General features: G+C 41.4%; 1 protein-coding gene across 9 annotated transcripts in view; it reads right to left on the reverse strand.

Moving 5' to 3' along the window:
- The window catches only part of PAM (peptidylglycine alpha-amidating monooxygenase), a 237,785-nt gene that overhangs the window by 177,123 nt on the left and 33,597 nt on the right, over nucleotides 1-27,065 (reverse strand). Inside the window, exon 1 of one of the 9 annotated variants that reach the window (XM_030566379.1) lies at nucleotides 22,783-22,803. The exons of 7 other annotated variants lie outside the window; for them this stretch is intronic. The gene's annotated coding sequence lies outside the window, so the exon portion shown is untranslated. Of the gene's footprint in view, nucleotides 1-2,907; nucleotides 2,990-22,782; nucleotides 22,804-27,065 lie in introns of those variants that run through there. One more of the 9 variants, XM_030566377.1, reaches the window with a different exon arrangement.

The raw sequence follows: 27,065 nt of genomic DNA on the forward strand, positions 1-27,065 counted from the left end.
GACCGGTGTCGCGAGTGCGACCATTACCGATGAGGCAAACAGCACCGGGACTGCAAGTGGTGTCGGGTGTGCCGACGGGACCTGGAGTGTCTGCGGGACCATGATCATGAACGGTGCCGCTCTGCTGTGCTGACAGAGGACTGTATTACCCACACCGGCAGTGCCGGGGTCAGGCAGCATCGACTCTGTCATGGCAATGAGATCCCTCGCCGTTGGTAATGTCTCCGGCGTGGAGGGAACAGCAGGCTCAACCACAGTGCATACTGGGGAGCTGGCCGGCAGCAGATTCGACGGCCCTCGTGGGACTGGGATCGACGGTACCGAGATCGTCAGAGCTTCGGTAGGTGTCGGTGCCGGGCAATCCGACTTAGACGAGCTCTGGCTGCGGTGCCATCGGCACAGAAGCAGCAGGAGCAATAAGCTCAACCACGGCGCGTGCCGGGGAGCCGACAGGCACCGGATTCGACGGCCCTTGTGGGACCGGGATCGACGGTGCCGACATCGTCGGTGCCTCAGCAGGTGTCGGTGCTGGGTGATCCGACTTAGACGAGCTCTCTGGCTGCGGTGCCGTTAGCACAGAAGCAGCGGGAGCAGTAAGCTCTACCACGGCGAGTGCCGGGGAGCTGTCAGGCACTGGATTCAATGCCCTGGGGGACTGGAATCGACGATGCCGATGTCATCGGTGCCTCTGCAGGTGTCGGTGCCGGGCAATCCGACTTAGACAAGCTCTCTGGCTGCGATGCAGGCGGCACGGAAGCAGCAGGAGCAGGGGGCTCAACCACGGCGCGTGCCGGGGAGCCGTAAGGCACCAGCAGGAATCGTAGGCTCTCTCGACCTCGGAGGAAGGGAGCGGTGCCGAGTCGACTTCGGTGCCGGCGACGGCCGGTGCCGAAAGGCCTTGGCAGTACCGGCGGGCTCCGGTGCCGAGGAAGTGCTTCTGCCAGCCGCTTGATCATCGCTCGGCGCCCAAGGTGGAGGGATAAGTGAAAGTCCCGCTCCTTTTTGTTCTCGGCTTAAAAGCCTTGCAAATGGGGCACTTAGCTGTCAAGTGTTCCCTGAGGCACTTCAAACAGGAGTCGTGTGGATCTCCCTTCGGCATCGGCTTCTGGCAGGCCGAGCCCATTTTAAAACTCGGTGAGCCGTGCATGGGCTCCGGCACCGGGTTCATGGAAGGGGCTACTTCCTGAACCCCGCTAACTATTACTAAACTAAGCATGTTAGCAAAGAAAAAACGTATAACTATACAAATATATATATAAAAGGATTATAACTGCATAACTATATACGAGAACTACGAGTAGCTAGGGAAGTGGAGGTCAGCTAAGCCGCGCTCCACTGTTCCAACGACCGACACGGGCGGTAAGAAGGAACTGAGGAGCGGGTGGGCCGGCAGGGGTATATATCAAGCACCATGACGGCGCCACTCTAGGGGGCGACCTGCCGGCCCATTGAGTTGCTAGGGTAAAAGTTTTCCGACGAATGTGCACGCGCGGCGCACACCCCTAACTGGAATGGATATGAGCAATCACTCGAAGAAGAATTTGACTGACCATGGTTTAAATGGATCTATGATGGCACATATAAATCCCTCACTACAACTGCAGGATTAAGGAGTAGGTGGGCCAGGTGTCTTTGGCCCTCTCTCGTCACACCTGCAGTGCATGCTCCAGCTGGAGAAGGAGTTTAAAAGGAAGCCAGATAGCTTAGATAAGGCAGGTAGGATAGGAGGACAGACCTACTCTGAGAGCTCCTGAACAACCATGCTGCAGAAGTCTTATTACAAGGCAGGTAGCTAGCAGCTGAAGCTCCGAATTCTTCATTGTCATCCTATTTTTTTTTGTTGCTATCTTATGCTAAAGTTTGAGACTTTGGGGAGAGGTGAACTGTAGGAAGTGGCCCAGGGAGGCAGCCTCGGGGCACTCCAGGATACCTCATATTGTTGCCTCTCGTTGAGCCATGGCCACTGCCAAGGCCCAGGCTCCTTTACCAGCCAACCTTGTTACAGAAGGGACAAACCTTTCCCACCTCTCTTCTCAGGAGTGAGGGAATAAAGATAATGAGAAAGATAAAGATAATGAGAAAACCATGGGGTGAGGATGAGCCTTGCTACTTTGAACTTTGTTATCCCAAAAAGGAGCAAACCAAAAATTGGTGATCCAACCAAGGGCTGAGTCACCACATACCGAATGGTAGGTCACCACAGTACTGGGGGAGCTGCCGACGAGATAGAGGAAATGGAGGTCCTAACAACTAAGAGATGCTACTGTAAACCCAGCCCTCCATAACAGGCTCCAAATTCAAATGGGAATATTTACTCATCAGTTCTTTTTTGGCAATGAATATAGTTATTTGTCTTTGCCTTCTTTGAACATATTTGATCAATGGAGAGAAAGAATTTCTGTTTTGCCTTTTGATGCAAGCTTGATGAACATAAAATATCCTTGATTAACTTAGATCTGTCTTTAACACTTGCTCTCCAAATCTAAAGCATCCCATAACAATTTTTCAGGGCAAGATACCTGAAGGAGCAGTGCTGAAAACTATTTCTTATTAGTTTATTTAGAAAGGAACAGCAGTGCACAGCCTTCACAGCAGCAAAGCCTACACTGGCAAACTGCCAGGAACCTATGTGTAGGTTGCATTAGATTTACAGAGGATTTCAATTATAATAGATATATGCACACATTTTTTATGTAGGCACCGTAAGTATACAAAGCCCATTTCCAAACACGGACAAACATGCTTTGAGGGCTATAGGAGATAGAGTGTCAACAGCATGAATGGCACTGCTTTTCAGAAAAAAAGATTCCTGATATCTGACTATCTTTGCTGGAGTAGAATTCATTATTTGAGACAAGTGAAAACTGGCACTTTTGATTTGGCAGATAGTACCACCACCATTCTCACCTGTAGTCAGATGTCTTTCAGACCATGTTAGTTCCATTCTTCTATCAGGTCAGTGCTTTTTCTACAGTCCTATCCCATTAATCTGTTTTAAAATGAGATCTTAAAATTATACAGATAACATATAAACTGAAAGAAACACATCACCAGGCTGTAGGCTGTGAAAAGTAATTCCATATAGCTAAATGTGCTTTTCTGTGCATGTTATATCTAACTAGTAGATAGGAAGCGGTCTCAACTTTCCTTTCATGTTTCAATCATTTTGTAAAACTTTCCAAGAAGCACAGGATTACTAGCCAGATCAAGAGATTAAGTTATATTTTTGTATGGATTACTAACACTGTTACCTTTCAAAAGGACTAAGACTGACTTTTTTTTAAAAAGAGACAGAGAAATGGACAATCTTGCATGGATCTCAAAGAGTTCAAAGCAAGGTGGCCACAGACAGTTCAGATGAAAATCTCACTTGTAGCATCAGGATAAGATCAAATATTGCTTCTTGCTATAGACTTGATTTTTCCCATTGCAAACACAGGCTTTTTTAAACAAATTCTATAAATATTTTAAATTGCTGCATCTACACCAATGGGATCTTTCTTAGAACCTTTGTGTCAGAACGCATCTTAACTTACAACATATATGCATTGCTTAAATTTTAATCTAAGGTGTAAGATTTCGGCTCTCTGAAGAAAAAAAACCCTCTCTTCTTGTCTTTAATTTGTACAAGTACCCAAGAAAGCCAGTCCTCATCTTCCAAGCTTCACTATTCAGAACCACAAAGAGGAGTCTCTCTTACTGTGGTAGCATCAGAAGTAGTGTCTACTTTCTATCTAATTAAATTAAGGCTAAAGCCAACTCTTAGAAGTACCAGTGGCCATTTTCTAATATTGTTCTCTTCCATAATACCATTTACATTTTCTGAATGCTAGTGAAACCAAACACTGATATCTTTCATTTAATCTCTGAAAGACATGCACTGTGGTGAAAGGTGGTTAGTTTGTGTTTAGGGGCCCATTTAAGGACCTGGAAAAAAAAAATCTTTCCTAGCTGGGTTCTGAAACCTTTTAGAAATTGGCTGTGTTAAATCTTGGAAGAAAAAACAATAAACCTCCTCACACTCAAAGATTTTTCCAAAAAAAGAAATGGTCATGTCTTAGCAGCCCACTAATGTTGAGACTGTCAACCAGGTGCCCCCCTGGTACATATGCACATCTGATTCAATACAGAAACTAAACTAAGCCATTTCCATTTCTTTGGAGCACCCGGCGCTGGAAAAATCTGACCACTGGGCCAGAAATGCAGCTTGAGAGTCAATCACAGCCGTATACTGTGTTTATTCACTGACCTAGACTTCTAAATTAAGGTCTACTTAAATCACAATATCACAATTTTCGTGGGTTGGTCAGGGCATAAAGAGCACATTTCACAGATGTGTTCGTACAGTTGTATGTTCTGTCTGCCTTACTTCTGTGCTGCCTTAAGAGCTGGCCGCCCGGCCCTGAATGCAGCGGAGTAGAGAAGTAAGGGTCGCAATGCTATACCATGTCACCCTTACTTCTGCACTGCTGCTGGCGGCACCGTTGACTTCAGAGCTGGGCCTCTGGCCAGCAGCCACCAATTTTCACTCTGCCTTCAGATCTTTGTGGTCAGAGAGTGGCGGCTGCTGGCCAGGTGCTCAGTTCTAAAGGCTGTGCAGAAGTAAGAGGTGTCAATACACCCCCTCCCAAAAGGCATGTGATCTCCTTTTGGCTCAGGACCCCCAATTTGAGAAACACTGTGTAATTTTGTTTAGATAGGGTAAAAGTACACAAAAGGCCACATTTCACAGAGACATCGTATTTCATGGCTGCAAATTTGGTAGACCCCTACTTATAAACCTGAACAAATAAAACCAACATTCTTAGAACACAGTGGACTGGCGTGGTAGTCAGCATGCTGAATATGCTCCAATGGAACCATTGAGATTTTAGTGGCTTGAAAACCAGGAAGAAGGGAATAGATCTGTGATATAAGTCTCACTCTCCAAAGTCTTACAGCATGAGGAGTAAAGTTTGCAAGAAAAGTACTCCAGAGGAGATATGTTTTCCCCTAGTTTCTGCGGAATAAAGCTTTTGGAATTGTTTATGAGGCAGAAAAACAAAAAAGTGATGTCTGAAACAAAGGCAAACAAAATTGCAGCTATTTTCAATGCCTACGCAAGATGTATAATATGCTTAATTTATCTTTCTAGCGTTTACCAATAAACTCTTAAAAAAACAGATAGAATGAAGGTCAATATATTTTCTACTCTCCCTCTCATATTTAAAAAAGATAATCACTTAAGCTAAGGAAGGAAGTATTCTTCAGAGGTAATTAAAAGAAGTCCAATTATCAAGATAAATATGTTTTCCTACTCTTCTGAAGAACCACATCAAAGAATAAACCAACATAAAAAAAACTCTGAAAATAGATATGCTGGAAGATGGAGTTAAATTAGTTCCCTCAGCAATATGACTCCTAATCCATAAATCACACGTGGCTAATGTTGGAACATATTTAATTTCCCTATTTCAAGACAGGAGATTTAACACCAGAACACCAATTCTAAAATCATGTGTCACAAGTCTTCAGCTACAAAGTTTGAATGTAAAAATAATGCAATAGAAAAAAACTAATACTCGTTCCCCACTATCTCATTAAAGCCAGAGAAAGTAATGTATTGCTGGCTACCACTATAGATGACATGACAGCCCACATTGCCTTACTAAGCCTGATAGTGATCACACAAACTTTCAGCTATGGACAGAATGAACCTTTAGGACTATCAACCATCCACAATTATCCTGGTCCTCATATAAATAAAAGCAGACCAACACCAGAGCAATTCCATCTACTCCTAGGGACTACGAGCATGCCAATACAACTCAAGCTCAAAGCTGATGCATCTGAAAAAAACAAACACAAATGATTCCCATCAGCTGCTAGAAGATAATGATCGTCCAATGATATCAATGTAACTTCTGACCTATACATAGATGCAAAAGCAGACTGAGGATAACTGAGGAAATCCAAGGGTTCTTTGTGCTGCCAGAGTTGCTTTGCACAAGCAAAATAAGGTTGATTTGACAGTTCCCACATTCCTGTCCTGTCACTTCTACTTGAAGCGACTTCTACATCATTAGTGATGATGATTTCTCTCCTACTCTCAACCCTCTTCTCCCTGCCGTCTCTTCCCTTTTTCCCCCTTGAATATGGTTTGTTGATTCTCTTCATGATTCACTCTCCTCCACCCTTAACTCTCTTGCCCCTTTCGCCCATCTCATGGTCAGCCCTGCCAAACCCCAACCTTCACTCACCCCCAATATCTGCTTCTTCTGAGCCAGCTCTCCCATACAGATTTTTTCTGGCAAAAAAGACCATTACTTGCCAAGTTTCCTCTGCTACAAACTCATTCTCTCTTCCTTCAGTTTTGTCATCTTTCTAGCTAAACAACTCTACTTCTCCAACTTAATTGAATCTCACAGCCACAATCCCAGATGCATTTTTGCCACCTTTGATTCACACCTCAGACCCTCCCCTCCTCCTGCCTCCATTTCTCTCTGCACAAGATCTCACCGATTTCTTCCAAAAGAAAGGTGACTATATACAATGCAGCCTTTCTCCTCCCCTCAGCTTGACTTCCTCTTTACTCCTGCAGTTTTCTCCTCTTTTCCCAGTTTGTCTGCTCTGCACCTCTAAGCTGTCCACCACTTGTTCCAGTCACCTCATCCCATCCTACCTCCACCACTTGTTCCAGTCACCTCATCCCATCCTACCTCTTGATCTCCCTCATATCCACTCTCTTCCCCTCCTTTCCTCCCTAACTCTTTTCTTTAACCTCTCTTCCCTATGGCTCTTTCCTCTCATAATATAAACACACTTTAATCTTTTCCCATCTTAAAATACCCACCCTTGACCCCACTTGCCTCTCCAATGACCTGTCCCGCACCTCCACGTAAAGTTATTGAAAGCACCGTTTATAATCACTGTCTAGAATTACCATCAGATTCCAGCCTAGACCCACTCCAAGCCAGCTTCTGATCCTTGCACTCCAATGAAATCACTTTTTAAACCAATTTAAGTAGACAAAGTCTTAGATTCTAAAGCCCAAAATAGCAATCGACAGAAAAAAAATAACTGTCTCTCAAAGCTTCCATGAACCAGCCCACTTTAATAAAATAAAAATAAAGAATATACACTCTCCCTGTCACTAAGTTCTTTCAACTTGAGTGTCATTTGTAATTATAGTAGATATAAATTTTCAGATAGGTGAGATTTTCCTGTTGCTGGAATCCCTTTAAATGCCGCCTTTATTGGTACGGCAATCCTGAACTCTCTAGTTTTTCTACATCTTCAGTATGCTCATGAAGAAGATGGATATTCTGCTTAAATGGGAAAGTTAAAATTAGCTCATGTGAGAATCATAAAAATTCTACTGAGATCACCCTATGTAAGCAGACTGAAGACAGATGGTACCTATGTGTGCAGCACAGAGTAATGCTGACCACAATGTATCTGCCAATCAAACATTTGGGAAAGAAATGGGCTCCATCTGTGTTTTAATTACTATAGTAAAACCATCGACTGACTGTAACTGCCAAAGCTCCACATTTTCACAGTCTTGCAAACATGACTCATAATAATTTTAGTAACCTTCTCTTATGGAAAGAGTAGGTTACTACAATTACTATGTTCAATATTCGTGGTAAAAAAAAAGTTCTAAAGTTTAAAAGAAAATTTAAGATATTGATAACCTTATTTAAGGTATAACAGCTTTTTGAAAATGTGAATATTTTCTATAAATGCATATGTTAAAATGGTTATTAAAACAAACTCATCCTCCCTCTTAGCCACACATTTTCAAAAAAGGGGCTTAAACATAAAAGTTTTAACTTATTTTCATATTTTGCATCAAAATACACCTAAAGGAAATATTATGTTTGCAAAAAGGTTGGTTTTTTTTTCCTATACTTGAAAAGTTCTTGTCCAAAGTCCAGCATAAAACTTCCAAAGATAAAGTAACACTGGACACTATTGGGCTGTGTCCTACATGTAAGAGCATAACTAAATAATTACACAGAAAAAAGTTGAGCTGGCTTCATTATCTCAAACATAAAATGAAAAGCTGTGCAATACTAAAGCATGCTTGGAAAAAATACAAATTGAAAAGAATTGAAGTAACAACTAAAGCTTTGTATAGCAAGAGAAAAAATAAATCTATTTGTCCATTGTTATGACAGTTACACAATAAAATAGAAACAAAGCCTTTGTTACATAAGTGCTGAAAAATATACCTCTTTTATCTCATCCTTCTGTACTGTTCTCTAGCAATAATTTTGTATCTAGGTACTTCTGTTTTTATTACTAACATCCAGGGTTCTCGTAATCATTAATAGATTTTATCATTAACACCTCTGTGATGTTGGGAAGCGCTGTCTTCATTTTACAGATTGGAAGGTAAACTAAGTAACATGCACGGTACCTTGCAGCTGAACTAAAAAAAACATGTCTCCTGAATCCCAGTCCAGTACCATAAATCATCCTACCTGGATCGTCACATACCATCAATAATACAGTGCCAAACAAATACCGTAATTACTTCAGCAAGTTTTTTAGCTTCTTCTGCACATGCATAATTGAACAATGAGTAACAGCTTATAGTTTTACCAATGGTTATAAAAATAAAATTGCAGGCATCATAAATATGAATTACCAGAGGAATAAAAAAATTATATTTTACAATTCACACTTGCTAATATAGAATCTAGCTAATTTCCATTAACAACTGGAGGGAGGATTTCACAAACCATTGAATTTTTAGTCCTCTGGGATCTGCTCACAAAGGGCAAACTGGAACAAGCCTGAGATTATTCTGCTTTTTTGTTTTGTTTTGCTCCCATAAACTCCTCCACAATTAGGCATTTCTATTAATGAAGGGTAGACATGAAGCACAGTACTTAGGAATTTAGCTAACATCTCAGTTCCACAGTATGGTATAGTTAATTCTTACTACGACCATCTCTTGTTTATAATTCCATACTTGTTCCCACAAGAGATGATCCAGATACAGTAAAATTATCCATTATGGTTGAAAAGTTTTTTTAATTTTGATGGGAATGAAATCATGTTCAGATCGAAAGGGCAGAGGGATGGGAAGTGATGAAAGATTTCATTTCTCACACACACGCACCCCCCAATAGGCAGGAATAAAAAGATATAGTGAGTGAATCCAACTACACTGCCTTGCTCCTGAATCCCACCCTAGTTTGAGTACTGTTTCTAAATTGAAAGTATAGGATGTCCCCCACAAAAAATGGCACTACATCAACAATGAAGTCAAGCAAACCTGCACCCAAAACATTCAGCTCACTCAAGAAAATTTCCTTTGCAATATACATGCTTCCCTGAGGCAGAATCTTGTTTTGAAGTTTCTTTATTTTAAAAAATATAAACACAAAATAAACCCTTGTCCATAGTATGCCAATGGAATTCCAAATCCCTGAAAATTATAGTTTTAGAACAGGAAAATACCATTAAGAAACTGACTCCACTTCATAAAGGAACATCAGCTACCAATCAATATATACCAGAAGCATTAAAAATTAACAAATCACTTGTAAAATCAGTTCTAAGTTTGTACTGGATCACCATTCTGCTACAAACTGATCTGGAGAAAAGTCTGCATGAAAGAAACACATAACTAAAATATAAGCCAAATTCCATAACAACTTTGTCATGCAATGTTCCCTTCCACTGTACCCAGACCAGCATGGAAAGCCAATGTTGAGCCCCAAACTTGCATTTAAATAGTTTTCAGGGAGATATGGAACCATTTTCTGAATTATGAAAAAGATAAATACACTTTTTTATAGTCATTTCTAATCTGGTGACCCTTCTGATTAAGGCCCCAATCCTGCAAATGTAATCTTTGGTTTGCATACACAAAAAATACACCCACACAATTATTAACATATATACATAAGATAGAACACATCTAAAAGGAATTTGAGTGGAAAACATACACAGAGTGAAATTCTCAAAAATAACTCCAATATCTTTTCCATGAGAGACAAGAAAAAAATAGAAGGTGCAAAATAAAGGGATCTTAATTTATGGTTGCTATACTTTTTTCTGTATTCAAAAGGAAAAGCAAAAATGAGAACTTATTCTTCTCACACTTTAATTTCCTTTTTTAAATAACAAGAAAAAATTATAGAATTGTTAGTATAACATCAAGCTGAACACTTCAAATCACAGAAAGTCATGGATGTTATTTTTCAAAATTTTGTGATTATTTTTAAAAAAACCCTGCTCTAATTGTGATGTACAACAGTTAATGTTCCAATAGCTACTTAAGCTCAGTCATTTTGCATACATGTTGTATTTGACAAAACCTACTTTTACAGCCACAGAACATATGAGAAGTGTAATGAGACCAAGTTTAACTTGTTTAATTAATTAAAATATAGTCAAGAAGAGTAAAACTAAGCAAAAGTTAACTGCACTCTTATTTTTTGCTTTTAAATGAAACCGGGTTGTTCACTACATCATCACCATCATCATCATCTAACAAAGGACAAGATCCTCAGTGGGAGGACAAGCAGAAACACCGTATGTACTTTCATGAAAGAAAGCTCCTCTCTGCATGCACTTAAAGAACTGAAAGGGATATGGAAACAACTGTCTCTAGAGCAAGACATCATCATCTCTAGTGTCATTTTAATATGTTTGCATATCTGTGTACGGTAAGGGTTGGGTGGATTCTTTTATTGCATCCCAATTAGGGGGAAGAAGATGGCAACCTTCATATGGTCCTCCTCGCTGTTAAGTACTTCATTATGACCAATGCCATCAACATGGTGACTGAATGCTGATCAATCACCTCGTGATCTCTAAGCAACTCAAGTGAAATGGTCTTTTTCACGGCAAACAAACATCGAAACACAGGCTCATATCTATCTGTATGCTAACTCAACAATGAAGGCCTCTTCACTGCAAAATATAATTACTTGACCAAGCTGATATGCTAACAGAAGACGCGTGTCCTCACTATATGGTTCATACATTGGCGTTGCCAGTATCGTCTACAAAAATGGAACATGAAGGACAGCTCAATATGCAAATATGGAAAAGACATTCAAATCATGGAACATCTAGTGAACCCATGCCCTCTAAAGTCCTTCTCCAGAGAGAGAGCCTTGATTCATTCTTTGTCAACAGAAGCCATAGAGAGGATGACAAACTTGGATGTTGACCTTTAATGATATTTTTCACATTGGTATATGAAAGAATCAGCAGCATACTAGGCACTTTACAGTAAAAGATGCAGACAGACAAGATCTGTGTACTGAAATATTTACAGTCTAAACAGAATAATGAAAGCTGTAGATTGAAAAATTTTATTACATATTTATCAAAATAATGAGTAGAGAAGTGTTTTTTCATTCTTCACACTGTGAAAGTAGAATGAATTAAATTGTAAAAATAAGAATGGATTAAAGAAATGTTGTATGTACCTTTAAGCAGAAATAAGAAATGTTAAAATACAGGTGCCAGGAAAAGAAACATGAGGCATAAACAAGGGTGCTAATGGCGAAAAATTAGCAGAGGATCGGTAATAGTTAGTAAGGAAATAAGATATGCATGCCTAGCCCAGGTAAACTTATCAGATTCTGCTTCCTTTGTTATCTTGTTAAGTGCTCACCCTTTTATATGTATAAATAAGATAGTTTGTGTCTTGCATGGTGCTCACATTATCTGGGTGTTATTGGCGGAGCACTGTGCTAATAAAACAGAGTGGTCTGACAAATTGTGAGTCCTGATTCTAACTTTGACAATTTGGAGGTTCCACTGAGATGGCAACCGTCTTCACTAGGGCTGTGTGATTCCTGACCGTTTTTATAGGATGACCGTGGCAGCCGGCACCTGGGCATTTGGCCCAAGCAGTCCTCCACTAGGGCGGAAAGGCGCACAGCCACAGTGAGGTCTACGCCATCGAACCTGTTGGTTCCCACTCTGTTCTGGTAGGGATCCCGGGATCTGACATCAGGAATCTGGTCAGGTAATTATTTCTGTGTTTTGTCCGGACTGAGGACTGTCCTGTCTCTGTGTCTATCCGTCCTCTTGTGGAGTGTTTGAGTCTGGGTGCAGTCTCCGTCCGGGGATAGGCCGACTAAGGGGTTCCTGTCCCCGCGGTCTGAGTGAGTGGAATCTGCACAATCGCAGCCGCACCGCACTTTGGGTAAAACCCCTGGTGTGAAAGCAAGGGCGACTGAGGCAGTAGCCTGTGGGCTCCTTTTGTGTGTTGCAGCGGGCATCGCTCTGATGAACTCTAATTTCCTTCTTGTGTGATTGGCGTGTGAAGTCCTCCTGTATTGGTAACCAGACGTCTAAGTCAGGACCGTTCCCTAAATGAACGCCGGCTATTTTATGTATTTAGGATGGGTCCAGACTCCTGTAAAAAGGGTCCAGACTCCTGTAAATTTCTGGAAAAATGATCTAGGCTAACTCAGGTGGATTCCAAAACTCAGTGGTCATTGTTAAAATCTTGGAACAAAGACTGAGGACTTAAAGGACAAACTCAGCCAACCTAAAACTAAATTGGCTAAAGGATAGGTTAATTGTTTCATGCAGTGGTGGCAAGAGGCAAATCATAGGTGGACAAAATCAAAACTCGCCTCTCAATTATTCAAATAAGTTAAAAGCTTTATTAAAAGCCTCCTCTCCCACCACCAGACTGAGCGCTCCCCTTTACCCCGTTCTCCAAACCCCGGATTGATCCAACCCCCTTCATACTCCCATCTCATTGTAAAAAGGACAAAAAGCCCCTTGTTCTGTTCCCCTTTGTTGTCTGCCTCAGAAACTGATTCTTTAGTGTTCCACTACCAATTTCAGCAAGGCCGGGGGCGGGGGGAGCTCCTCAATTAGCCCCCACCCTTCCTGGTCCCTTTCCTTGAACATTTCTTTCAAAATTGTGAAATGACCACAATATCATTCACAAGCGGTTCATTGGAAAAAGCAGGATCGGGCCCAGACAAGCAGGCAAGCAACAGATAAAGAAACAGGTTGAAAGCCCTAAGGGAATAGTGTCAGGGGTAAGAAAAGTAATAAGTGCAGGCATGAACCCCTGGAACAATACTTAAAATGGTGAAATCTGAGGTGATAAAGGTGTCATTTTGGGACATAAACAAGTGATTTAAGAAAAGAGAGTGAAAAGTTAACTCTACAGAGGCTGAAGAGAATTAAGCAGTTAAACTTTGTGGAAAAGGTTAAAAAGGACCATGTTAAAGAGAGAGAATTCTTGGTTTCTTTGCAGCCATTCTGAAGGGAAAATGGGCCCTTTTCCAGAAGAGTGCTTATAAATTAATTATATATATATATATATATATATATATATATATATATATATATATATATATATATATATATATATATATATATATACACACACACACACACACATACAGCTATGCAAAAACAAAGCAGAACAAAAAAAATGTTAAGGAAAAGAAAATGTGTATGTATCTATTTGTCTGTGAAAATATGTAAAGTTCTAAGAATCTAAACCAACACATCTGGTTTGTAAAACTCCTGTTTTCTAGGTGTGAGATAAATTGGTTTTGTTTTTGTTTTTAATGCCACTAAAAATTCATTTGACTCTTTAATTCAAAGTTGCAAAACTGACAGACCTTTTTGCAAGACACAGGTAATTAGTGTTGTTTGGCTTTGGGATTTAGCATTTAACCCTTAAGGTGTAACTTAATTCTTTACAAAAATTAAAACGTTTTTAAATAAAGACCAAGTCATGGCTGCAATAGGGCAGTCAAAATCAGGAGAATAGGGAGATATTCTGGAGTCTTTTTGTTTGTTTGGTTTGGGGTTTTTTTTGTAACAATAGCAGATAAGAGCTGTAATGAAAGAGTAAGAAATTAACAGTGACCCTCTGAAGCAATAGCAGAGGTGAGGTGCACAAAATAAAAAGAAGCAATGTTAAAAACACTGAGCCTTAAAATGACTCTGTGTAATCAGACTGTCACTTTGATAAGAGGACATGAAAACTCTGTAAGAACAAAACAAACAGTTATACCTTATGTAAAAATTAATATGGCTAATGTTTTTGAAAAGTTATAGTATAGAAAGAATGTGCATTTTCCCTAGGACATGTGCAGTGTATATTGTAGAAAGGGATGTAAAAAAAAAATGCAAATGAAACGTGCTGCTGAATTAAAATCCTATTAGGGCTCCAAAAAGAGCCGCAATAGGCTGTATTTTCTTTTTCAGATCCCTGTGTGTTAAGACAGAGGCCATGTCTACATCTAAAATTTTGCAGCGCTGGTTGTTACAGCTGTATTAGTACAGCTGTATAGGGCCAGCGCTGCAGAGTGGCCACACTTACAGCAACCAGCGCTGCAAGTGGTGTTAGATGTGGCCACACTGCAGCGCTGTTGGGCGGCTTCAAGGGGGGTTCGGGGAACGCGAGAGCAAACCGGGAAAGGAGACCAGCTTCGCCGCGGTTTACTCTCGCGTTCCCCGAACCACCCTGCAAACCGCAGGGAAGGAGACCTGCTTGCTCGGGGGTTCGGGGAACGAGAGAGCAAGCCGGGGAAGGAGACCAGCTTGATTACCAGAGGCTTCCTCAGGTATGCTGGGATACCTGCTTATTCCACGGAGGTCAAGAAAAGCGCTGGTAAGTGTCTATACTTGATTACCAGCGCTGGATCACCAGCGCTGGATCCTCTACACCCGAGACAAAACGGGAGTACGGCCAGCGCTGCAAACAGGGAGTTGCAGTGCTGGTGGTGCCCTGCAGATGTGTACACCTCCTAAGTTGCAGCGCTGTAACTCCCTCACCAGCGCTGCAACTTTCTGATGTAGACAAGCCCAGAGAGTCTCTGAACTCTGCTGATGGCTTTGAATCCAAAAGCCAAGCCTGTGTTGATGCAAATTACCTAACTAATAAAGAAAGGTGAGAACTGCCAGCACAAAAGAAGCTGCAAATAAAAAACATACCTGGTCAGCAAACAAACTGCCTACATAAAAGGCATGGTATAACAAGATACCTTTAATAGATTTGATGCTAATGTTATTGTTAATATTAAACATTAAAATAAATTTAATGTTAGTAAGTACCCCGTAACAACTTATACAGTGTATGATTTTTGGAAAAATCCTTTAAAGTAATATGGTAATTATGCTTCTCAGCTATTACCTGTGAATAAACTTAAAGCTTAACACAGCAGGAAAAACATTACAAACTTGGTCTGCTATATATGAGGAAAAACTTGAGGTACACCACCTCATGAATTTAATAACTAAACAGTGCAATAATTTCCACATAACCCTTAAAAAGTAGAAGCCATTAATCCTGGCCTGCCTATAAAACAAACAAACAAACAACAACAAAAATACCACCAAAAATATGGGGGTAATTCCTCTGTTTTGCCTGCAATCAGCAAGGGTATTTGTAAAAGAAAGGAATCTTGTAAGTAATAATCAATGCCACCCCAAAAGGGATAGAAAAATGATATTTTTGTCTTTCAGATAATCCAAAGTATTGTATAATGGGCTATGTGTATGTGTTAATTCTTGGGGAAAAGTGTTTAAAAAGTGCTAGCAACTTACCAGAAGACAAATGTAAATGTAATGTAAGTACTGTGTTTACCAATAATCACATTTTCTATTTGCCACAACAACAAAAGAGTCTCAGCTTACTGTAAGCACTGATTTAGCTAAGTTCTCTATCAATCTTGGCATTGAATGGCAAACAGTTACCAATCATCTGTTAAAAGGTAAAAAGGTAACATGGTTCCTAAAAAAAAAAAAAAAAAGGTAATGTGCAAAACTGGACCATTCATATTGTACACACAAATGGGGACATGTTAAGAATTGCCACTACAGAAAAACATAACAGCTTACCACTGGTATAATATATTTTCTGGATGGTCTCCTACAACTACTGGCCTACTAATGTTACTACCCCTAATTGTGTTTTTTGTTTTAAATTGTGTGTTTAATTAAAATGTTTAAAATGTGCTGGTGAATAAAACAAATGTGTGCAAAGCTAAAGTCACAGGCCCAAATCACTTCCCAGTATTTTCTATTACGTGAACTAAATAAAAAGTTACACTGGCGATTAATAATCTTAGCGTCAAAAGGGGGATATGTAGGAGCAGGATTTTATAATGTCCCATAAGAATTAAAGTATAATTTGATTTCATCCTGCTAGCCATTTTTTTAAATAGCAGAAAGAAATGACCCCTGGGACTATAAGATTCTGTTTTCCCATATGCATTACAAATTGGGCCCTCTCTAACTCTTTGTTTTAAGATTTAGGTAGTAAGAGACGGATTCTCTATTGTGTCTATCTTAAGTAAATTAGAGAAACATTGAAGGCCTGGGTCTCAATGTAAATTGTCTTAGTTATCAATTGTAAAACTTAGCAAGGTTTAATTTGCAATGCTTTTTTTGTTCTATATAAAATACTACTGTTTGTATTCTCAATCTATTTGTGTGAATGAGGAATGTATGCATCAGGAAAAGATAAGGTGTGAAGGCCATTGTTACAGCCAGAGTCAAGGGACGGCTGTTAAACTGTCTGGCATCTCAGAGTGGATACACGCTTCGCAGTGTAAGAATGCATCAACCCCAGTGAACCAATCATCACCTCAGGACCACGCAGAGTCAATTTTTTGACTCCAGAAGAAGACGTAGAGGAACAGCCTGCAATACCTTACAATCTACGCTCTCGTAAGGGTTGCCAGAAGCAGATGACTACATAAAGCAAGGCCCAAGAAGAAGCAGTAGTGAGCCTAGCGCCTGCTGCCTGGTGGACATAAAACTGTGACTGCAGTTCCCTCAGTTGAGATTGTCAGAACCAGAAGAGCCTTGCCTCCAACATGCGCCTCTGGTGGTACCTGTTCTTCGGCTGCTGGTGTCTTAAGGTCTGGGGAGTCCACAATGACAATTCTTTTATCCAGTAGCAAGTGTGGATAGCTCAGACCCTTATTATTTCTAAATGCTGGGTCTGCAGCCACATCCCAGCCCACTTTCAAACTGGTGTTCCTGTCCTGGCTATCCCACTCAATTCCCCAGACCTCACTGGAGGACCTTGTCCATTTAACACAATATGGAACAGTAATGACACCTGGGAAGAGGCTATTGGCAGTTCCTTTATCCCACTTGGGGGAGTAATATACCAGGCAAAAAGGCTCCTGAGGTTACAAGCAGTAGTTGAAATAATGGCAAATAAAACCAGAGAACGTTTAAAAACCCTGGCCAAAGAAACAGGGGCGATCTGACAGGTGGCCCTCCAAAACCGTCAGGCATTAGACATAGTGCTGGCAGCCAAAGGAGGGACCTGTGCTCTCACTGGAAAACAATGTTGTGTGTTTATACAATACCATTGAGGTAATAGATCGCTATAGCCACTTAGAACAAATCGCGTATCTTCCCCATGAAGAGTTGAGTTCCTTAGGGAAGTGGCTAAGTAAACTGTTCAATTTCTCTGGCATAGGAAGCTGGTTGTTTCAGGGAGCCCTAACTATCCTGTTTGGAATCTTAGTAATTTTTGTAGGCTTTCAGTTAATCTCCTGTTGTATCCAGAATTGTGTCACCCAGATAGCTGCCTCAAACCAGAGTGCTAATATGATGATTTTAAATATCACTGATGAAGAAATTAAGAATGATTGATTTGTGGAACCAGTAAAATTTTGGACATGGCGTGAGTTTGACCAAAAGGAGGGATTGTGAAAGTAGAATGAATTAAATTGTAAAAATAAGAATGGATTAAAGAAATGTTGTATGTACCTTTAAGCAGAAATAAGAAATGTTAAAATACAGGTGCCAGGAAAAGAAACATTAGGCATAAACAAGGGTGCTAATGGCGAAACATTAACAGAGGATCGGTAATAGTAAGGAAATAAGATATGCATGCCTAGCCCAGGTAAACTTATCAGATTCTGCTTCCTTTGTTATCTTGTTACATGCTCGCCCTTTTATCTGTATAAATAAAATAGTTTGTGTCTTGCATGGTGCTCACATTATCTGGGTGTTATTGGCAGAGCGCTACGCTAATAAAACAGAGTGGTCTGACAAATTGTGAGTCCTGATTCTAACTTTGACAACACCAAATGAAAGTAAAAACATAAGGATTTTTTTTAACTGAGGGGAAAAAACACACATCTACCCAGAATCATGTATGGTAATATGCAATCTCCTGCATAACAGAATCTCCTCTATCCTAGTTTATTTACATTTGGCCTTTAAAAGTTAGCAAAAAAGTGAAAAATATTAAGATATGAATTACTAGCACATACATAAAAATTCACAGAATTCTTCAGGACAGATAAATGGAAGAGGACACAGCAAACCTAAAACTACAAAAAGCTGCAAGGCATAGGAACTGTCCTTTAAAAAGAAAAGAGGAGGAGAAGGGTATTGCAACAATCAACTTACAATATCCCCATATCAGACGTGTAAAGAGATTGAAAGAAAATCTGAAACCATGGGGAAGACAACAGGCTGGGATCCTGTCCACACAAATTTTAAACCTAATATACAAAAACAAAATGTTTAGAAGTCATGCAAATTTCTCCTCTGAAAGAGCAGAGCTTCTGTAACATTTTGTACATACTTCCTAATCTCAAGGTACATAATAAAAATATTTCTATTGATCAGGACAGGTATAATAACTTCCAATAAAAACTTATAATCACTCAGGTAGAAAGGATGGAGTTAATATAAAAAAAGGCAAAAGAGAGAGAGAAGGTGGGTGAGGTAATATCTTTTATTTGACCACACAGAGCTCTTCTTCAGATCTGAGACACTTACTCAAAGGTTATGTCTAACTCAGCAGAGAAAAACCCGAGGCTGGCCGTGTCAGCCAACTTGGCCTCACGCTGTTTCACTGCTATGTAAACTTCCAGGCTTGGGCTGGAGCCCGAGCTCTTTGACTCCATGGGAGGATCCTACAGCACAGGCTCCATCCTGAGCTCAGAAGTCTACACAGCAATGAAACAGTCCCACAGCCTGAATCCTGCGAGCCTGAGTCAGCTGGCATGGGCTAGCCGTGGTGTTCTTTGCTGTACAGACATACCCAGAGTGTCACAGCTAAATACAAGGTGCAACAGAATGTTTAGCATAAGTAGTTAATACATATTTCAAGGTGAAGTGGCCTGTTAACACCCCTCCACTCAGAAACAGGAAAGGAATGAGGCGGGGAGCGGGGAAGAAAGCAGCTGGGGGTTGTTAGCAGGTTATAGATTGTTCTAATAAGCTATAAATCCAGCAACTCTATTCAGTCCATGATTTTTAATGTCTAGCAGAGTTATAAATTTAAACTCCCAGGTTCATTTTTAAGGTGTTGTGCAGGTTTCATTTAAGAATGAGGACTGATAGTGTAAAAAGTGTTCATCCACAGGTGATGTGGTGCTTTTGTTATTTATCATTTTCCTGTGAGAGTTAATTCAAGAGCATAGTGACTGCCTAGTTTCCTCCACATAGTTGCTATTGGGACATTTACTGCACTGGGCAAGGTACCCCACATGTTGTAATAGGCACACATAGGATCCCTGGATCTTGAAAGGTGTGTTGCTCACTGTAGCAGTGAAGATATGTCTGCAGATTTTATATCTGTTATTCTGGCAGGGTCTGGTGCCGCTTTGAATTGGTGTGTCCTGGTTTGTGAGGAACCTGATCGGATGATGAGCTTGGAGAGGCTGGGGGGTTGTTTGAAGACCAGAAGAGAGGGTTCAGGAAAGATTTTTTTCAGGGTGGGATGAAAGTTGTTTGGCTATAGTTGTCTGAGTATACCCCCATAGGGGTTCCAGTTAGGGTGATCAGACAGCAAACGTGAAAAACCAGGACACAGGCTGAGGGGTAATAGGAACCTATATAAGAAAAAAGACCCAAAAATCGAGGCTGTCCTTATAAAAATTAGCACACCTGCTCACCCTAGTTCCAATGGGGTAGTAGGTGACAATGAGGGGTGTGTGATCAAAAGGGGTTTTATTTCTGTATTGAAGCAGCTTCTCCTGGGGTATTTCAGTCATCCATTCCATGATGTGATCTGCTTCGCTGGTGGAGTATCCTTGTACTTGTCCATGACAACATCTTAGCCTTAGGCTACATCTTCACTACCCGCCGATACGGCGGGTAGCAATCGATTTCTCGGGGACCGATATATCGCGTATCATCTAGACGCAATATATCGATCCCCAAACGAGCTCCTATCGATCCCGGAACTCCACCAACCCGAACGGCGGTAGCGGAGTCGACATGGGGAGCCGCAGACATCGATCCCACGCAGTGAGGACGGTAGGTAATTCGATCTAAGATACGCAACTTCAGCTACGTGAATAACGTAGCTGAAGTTGAAGTATCTTAGATAGATTTCCCCCTGTAGTGTAGATCAGCCCTTAGCTATGACACTAATTAAGTTTCCCAAACCTGAAGAACAGCTTGAAAGCTTGTCTCTGTCACCAACAGAAGTTGGTAGAATAAAAGGTAATACCTCACTCATCTTGTCTCGCTAACTTCTTAGGACCAACACAGCTACAATATCACTGCATAAAACAAAAAAAGAGGCATGCAGAAAGTCTACACAGGAAAAGTAGGCAGGTAATTAAAGAGGCATCACATGCAGATGCCTCTTCGGGTTTTAAAAACACAAATATAACATATATGCAAGCTTGATTTTGACAACCTACAGGAAAGCTAACATATGAGGCTAGAGGGAGCATCTAAGCATCTCCATTATACGTCAAGTTCTTTTATGTTTTTTTTTCCAGTCTGAACACGCAGTACTAGAGTTATGTTAAACATTTTGTTTATAAATAGTGTGCTTTTGTTCCTTATGAAGACACCCACAGTCCTAAAAATACGAATAGTTTAGATTAGATATTTGCATTTATTTTAATCACTAAAAATAAAAAAAGTCCTTGTTGACTTTACTAGATTTGCTTACTAACTGGGGTACAGGCCAATTTCTAACTATAAGTTTGTTTTTAGTTTGCATTCCTACACATTTTATAAGGTTACAAAAGCTTTGTTAAGTTTAAATGCTGTGTTCTAGGAAACTGGTTCAAATACCAAGTATCAGAGGGGTAGCCGTGTTAGTCTGGATCTGTAAAAGCAGCAAAGAATCCTGTGGCACCTTATAGACTAACAGACGTTTTGGAGCATGAGCTTTCGTGGGTGAATACCCACTTCCTCAGATGCATGTAGTGGAAATTTCCAGGGGCAGGTATATATATGTGTGCTAGCAAGCAAGCTAGAGATAACGAGGTCAGTTCAATCAGGGAGGATGAGGCCCTGTTCTAGCAGTTGAGGTGTGAAAACCAAGAGAGGAGAAACTGGTTCTGTAGTTGGCAAGCCATTCACAGTCTTTGTTCAATCCTGAGCTGATGGTGTCAAATTTGCAGATGAACTGAAGCTCAGCAGTTTCTCTTTGAAGTCTGGTCCTGAAGTTTTTTTGCTGCAGGATGGCCACCTTAAGGTCTGCTATAGTGTGGCCAGGGAGGTTGAAGTGCTCTCCTACAGGTTTTTGTATATTGCCATTCCTAATGTCTGATTTGTGTCCATTTATCCTTTTCCGTAGAGACTGTCCAGTTTGGCCAATGTACATAGCAGAGGGGCATTGCTGGCATATGATGGCGTATATTACATTGGTGGATGTACAGGTGAATGAACCAGTGATGGTGTGGCTGATCTGGTTAGGTCCTGTGATGGTGTCACTGATGTAGATATGTGGGCAGAGTTGGCATCGAGGTTTGTTGCATGGATTGGTTCCTGAGCTAGAGTTATTATGGTGCGGTGTGCAGTTACTGGTGAGAATATGTTTCAGGTTGGCAGGTTGTCTGTGGGCAAGGACTGGCCTGCCACCCAAGGCCTGTGAAAGTGTGGGATCATTGTCCAGGATGGGTTGTAGATCCTTGATGATGCGTTGGAGGGGTTTTAGCTGGGGGCTGTATGTGATGGCCAGTGGAGTCCTGTTGGTTTCTTTCTTGGGTTTGTCTTGCAGTAGGAGGCTTCTGGGTACACGTCTGGCTCTGATGATCTGTTTCCTTATTTCCTCGTGCGGGTATTGTAGTTTTGAGAATGCTTGGTGGAGATTTTGTAGGTGTTGGTCTCTGTCTGAGGGGTTAGAGCAGATGCGGTTGTACCTCAGTGCTTGGCTGTAGACAATGGATTGTGTGATGTGTCCGGGATGGAAGCTGGAGGCATGAAGGTAGGCATAGCAGTCGGTAGGTTTTCGATATAGGGTGGTGTTAATGTGACCATCACTTATTTGCACCGAGGTGTCAAGAATGTGTACCTCCCGTGTAGATTGGTCCAGGCTGAGGTTGATGGTGGGATAGAAGCTGTTGAAATCGTGGTGGAATTTTTCCAGAGTCTCCTTCCCATGGGTCCAGATGATGAAGATGTCATCAATGTAGCGTAGGTAGAGAAGGGGCGTGAGTGGATGAGAGCTGAGGAAGCGTTGTTCCAGGTCGGCCATAAAGATATTGGCATATTGTGGGGTCATGCGTGTGCCCATAGCAGTGCCACTGATCTGGAGATATATATTGTCATCAAATTTGAAATAGTTGTGTGTAAGTATAAAGGCACAGAGCTCAGCAGCCAGTTGTGCTGTGGCATCATCAGGGATAGTGTTCCTGACAGCTTGTATTCCATCTGTGTGTGGGATGTTTGTGTAGAGAGCCTCTACATCCATGGTGGCTAGGATGGTGTTTTCTGGGAGGTGACCAGACAGACAGAGACACTCTGAATTTAAGCTAGTGATGCAATGAGGGGAAAAACCTCCTACTTCACACAACATAAGGATATTTTTAAATGGTTAAATATGAAGCAGAAGCCACTTACCTTCCGAGCTTATGAGTTTCCAAAATGATACTAGAAGATACAGCATACAGAGTGGGGCTTATGATCTTTAGCGAGGGGTGAATCATCTTCATGTAGATGCTCTGAATAACCCCTGTATGCATACTGACATCATCAGTAAAGACTTGGAGGCAGAGGATACTATGGTAACCATGCAATGTGCTGAGAGACAGAAGCCGTTAATTGCTTTAACAACTTCCTGGGGCTCTAGCTACCAGGTTTCGATTCGCTAAGTAGGAAATGAAGGTTGTCACAGAGGCACTGAATGTGACACTGAGCTGAAAGAACTCAATGAATCCTGAATCTATTAATTGTGATGTGATTTTTAACGATAAAAGTCATAGCTTTAAGCCATTACTCATATTATTCCAACAACTACAGAAGTCACAGATCAAGTAATAATATTGTCAGATATCAATTTCATAAGCAGTCCTATATTGTTTTCCCAATTAACACATATTAACATTATTGCATTAAGGCAGACTTCCTTTTCTTCAAAGTGAAGACATTGTTTTAATAGGATGTACAAGTATGCTTTTGAGGGTCAATGTACTGGTATCAACAGAAACTGAAGCCCTCATTTACTTATAGGTCAGGTAATGTGCAATACAAACAGGCATGCTTTAAAGCAGGGGTCAGCAACCTATGGCACGCGAGCCAATTTTTAATGGCACACTGCTGCCTGCCAGAGTCCTGAGGACCCACAGCCACAGGTAAGCGCCCCACACCCAAATCTCCTGCCCCAACCCTGAGCCGCGTCCCTCATTCTAGCTCCTAGACAGACCTGTCTCCCCCAGCCCTGTGCTCAGTCCACATCCACCCTCAGCTCACTGCAGAGAGAGGAAGAGAATGGGTCAGAACCAGGGAGAAGGTAGGTACCCACTGTACGTGGGCTGGGCCGGGACCCCAGACCGGCAGCAGGCTGAGTGGGTCGGGCAGCCAGGATCCCGGCTGGCAGGAGCCAGCAGATGGAACCCCTGAGCGGCAGTGGTCTGAGTGGCTCAGCCCACTGCCAGTCTGGGGTCCTGGCCACCGGCCCCACACAGCCCGCTGCCGGTCTGGGGTTCCGGTTGCAAGAGCCTTGCCAGCCGGGGTCCCAGCCACAGGGCCCGCTCAGACACTGCCGGCCTAGGTGAACAGAATCCCAAGCCAGCAGCAGGCTGAGCGGGCCGGCGGCATAAGATAAACATTTTAATTTAATTTTAAATGAAGCTTCTTAAACATTTTGAAAACCTTGTTTATTTTACAATACAACAATAGTTTAGTTATATAATATATAGACTTACAGAGAGAGACCTTCTAAAAAACATTAAAATGTATTACTGGCACGTGAAACCTTAAATTAAAGTGAATAAATGAAGACTCTGCACACCATTTCTGAAAGGTTGCCGACCCCTGCTCTAAAGCTTCTGTACACCACATTATATTTATCATTCATTCACATGTCTCAGCTTTGACTAATCTGCCAATATATTACTTTGGAAGGACAAAGCTCAAGTTAACAAAGGAGAAATGCATAATGACATGATATCAAAAGAAGCCTATATAACAAGGTTTCTTTGGTAGAGATTTCCAGTGAATCCACTAACGTCACTTCACATCTTGTCATAAAGAATTCATCCTGGTTTTCAGGGTTTTTGTTTGCTTTTAAGAAACACACACACACACACACACACACACACACACACACACACACACACACACACACACACACACACACACACACACACACACACACACACACACACACACACACACAGAGATTTGAGTTATTTAGTACTGAACAGCTTGCCTTTCTGTTTCTTAGAAAAATCATTTTCTATAGCTTTGTCTAAATTGTGACAAAATTTAATCTGAAATCAGTTTTATTAGCTTATGACAGTTAAGATTCTGGACTGAAAGCAATGATGCAAGCAGTCACTCAGTTTTTAATTATTTAGTGTATGTGGAGCAAGCACACAAGCCCCCTCCCATGCTATTTCCCAATTTAAAGCTCTGCTTGAGCACAAGTGAACAATTAAAAATCCCTTTCTATTTCTATTTTTAACATAAAAACTTGGATCAGTGTTTTATCTATTTCTTGTAATTCAACCTGCAAGCAGAAATCCAAATATATATTTTACATTATTTTTATATTTCTAGTTTTAACACCTGTGACACCATTCATTTTTTAATATTAATCCATTTTTAAGTGGCACATTTTCAAAAACTCTCTTTATTAATAGGAAAATAGTTGTTTACACCAGTATTTTCTTCCATACTTGAGCAAACTGCTTTTAATCTAACATTCATTTACACTACTGTTTTCCCTTAACATTAAGCAGATTTTCAACTGTTCTGAAATCTAATCCCCTCGCCCACTACAAGTATTATGAAACCACAGAGTGTAGCAAGTCAGCCTCACTTCAGTCCCTGGCAAAATCATGGAGCAGGTCCTCAAGGAATCGATTTTGAAGCACTTGGAGAAGAGGAAGGTGATCAGGAACAGTCAACAGGGATTCACCAAGGGCAAGTCATGCCTGACCAATCTGACTGCCTTCTATAATGAGATAACTGGCTCTGTGGATATGGGGAAAGCGGTGGATGTGATATATCTTGACTTTAGGAAAGCTTTTGATATGGTGTCTCACAGTATTCTTACCAGCAAGTTAAATAAGTATGGATTGGATGAATGGACTATAAGGTGGATAGAAAGCTGGCTAGATTGTCCGGCTCAATGGGTAGTGATCAAGGGCTCGATGTCTAGTTGGCAGCCGGTATCAAACCTGGGACCGGTTTTGTTCAACATCTTTATTAGTGATCTGGATGATGTGATGAATTGCACTGTCAGTAAGTTCCCAGATGACACTAAACTAGGGGGAGAGGTAGATACACTGGAGGGTAAGAATAGGGTCCTGAGTGACCTAGACCAATTGGAGGATTGGGCCAAAAGAAATCTGATGAGATTCAACAAGGACAAGTACAGAGTCCTACACTTAGGAAGGAAGACTCCTATGCACCACTACAGCAGTTTTGAAGAAAAGGACCTGGGGATTAGAGTGGATGAGAAGCTGGATATGAGTTAGCAGTGTGCCCTTGTTGCCAAGAAGACTAACCGCATATTGGCCTGTGTTAGTAGGTACACTGCCAGCAGATCCAGGGAAGTGATGATTTCCCTCTATTTGGCACTAGTGAGGCCACACCTGGAGTATTGTGTCCAGTTTTGGTCCTCACACTACAGAAGAGATATGGACAAATTGGAGAAAGTCCAGCAGAGGGCAACAAAAATGATTAGGGGCTGGGGCACATGACTTACGAGGGGAGGCTGAGGGAACTGGGATTATTTAGTCTGCAGAAGAGAAGAGTGAGGGGGGATTTGATAGCAGCCTTCAACTACCTGAAGGAAGGTTCCAAAGAGGATGTAGGTACGCTGTTTTCAGTGGTGGCAGATGACAGAACAAGAAGCAATGGTCTCAAGTTACAGTGGGGGGAGGTCTAGGTTGGATATTGGGAAACACTATTTCATTAGGAGGGTGGCGAAGCACTGGAATGGGTTACCTAGGGAGGTGGCAGAATCTCTATCCTTAGAGGTTTTTAAGGCCCAGCTTGACAAAGCCTTGGCTGGGATGATGTAGTTGGTGTTGATCCTGCTTTGAGCAGGGGATTGGACTAGATGACCTCCTGAGGTCTCTTCCAACCTTAATATTTTATGATTCTATACAAAATGTTCTCAAAAGGACGTCTTCAACATGATACAAGCATGACCACCACCACCACTTACACAGCAGCAGTCCATAGTGCTGGGTGTCTATGACCACACTGTACAGCTTTATTTCAGGCATCTAAGAGCTCCACAAGGTTATTAACCTGGCTGCATCAGATCAGTAATGGAGAGTGGTAGCATGACGGTCTCCAGTCTGTGACCAGGCAGTGTCCCCTCCTGACCTAAGTCCAATCTTCACAAGTCAATAAGTATGGTCTAATTCAAAGATTACATGACTGAATTCTCTCACCCCTATTGAGGAAGTTTCTAGAAAGGGGGAAAAAACCCTAGGCAGGAGTTGTAGGCCAAGCTGGATGAGCAAGCATCTCAGAGAGGTGATTAAGAAAAAGCAGAAAGCCTACAAGGAGTGGAAGAAGGATGAGATTAGCAAGGAAAGCTACCTTAGTGAGGTCAGAACATGTAGGGATAAAGTGAGAAAGGCTAAAAGCCAAGTAGAGTTGGACCTTGCAAAGGGAATCAAAACCAATAGTAAAAGCTTCTATAGCCATATAAATAAGAAGAA

The sequence above is a fragment of the Gopherus evgoodei genome, chromosome 6 (genome assembly GCF_007399415.2).
Source record: "Gopherus evgoodei ecotype Sinaloan lineage chromosome 6, rGopEvg1_v1.p, whole genome shotgun sequence".
NCBI classification, from domain to species: Eukaryota; Metazoa; Chordata; order Testudines; family Testudinidae; genus Gopherus; species Gopherus evgoodei.